Source organism: Penaeus monodon, chromosome 23, assembly GCF_015228065.2.
Source record: "Penaeus monodon isolate SGIC_2016 chromosome 23, NSTDA_Pmon_1, whole genome shotgun sequence".
NCBI lineage: Eukaryota > Metazoa > Arthropoda > Malacostraca > Decapoda > Penaeidae > Penaeus > Penaeus monodon.
The window spans coordinates 41,703,826-41,704,232 of record NC_051408.1 but is presented as its reverse complement, the minus strand read 5'-3'; the positions used below and the strand labels follow the sequence as shown (position 1 = coordinate 41,704,232).

The window sequence follows — 407 nt, the reverse complement described above, 5'->3', positions numbered from 1 at the left end:
TGACGTTAGAGGCTGGCCATTGGGATTCCCTTTATCACGCCCCAGTGACCAGTAAGATTAAGGACTGGTAACTATTTCCTAAGATAACGTTGCGGTATTTGGGTAACGTATGAGATCATGTTACCATCATCGTTTAAATCAGGGCAAGTTAAAGCAGGTTATATTTATTCTCTGTACTTTCAATGTTTTATTTACATTTAGCGTTCACTTCCGAGCCGATACATTTTTTTTTTTTTATCAGCCGGGCCACGCGTAGGATATAAAATTTATGGTATTAAGCTTGTGTCGGAGGCAATGTCTCTGGTTTAACGTTAGGTGTATTCTGTGATGATCCTCTTATGCGAAATGCAAATGTGGAGCCTTGTTTGTGTACATGTATTGCCTTTTTTTTGGAATATATTTCGGGC

General features: G+C 39.1%; 1 protein-coding gene across 1 annotated transcript in view; it reads left to right on the top strand.

The window, feature by feature from the left end:
• Positions 1-407, top strand: part of LOC119588089 (alpha-catulin-like) — a gene marked incomplete at both ends in the record, with an annotated part of 86,154 nt that overhangs the window by 70,308 nt on the left and 15,439 nt on the right.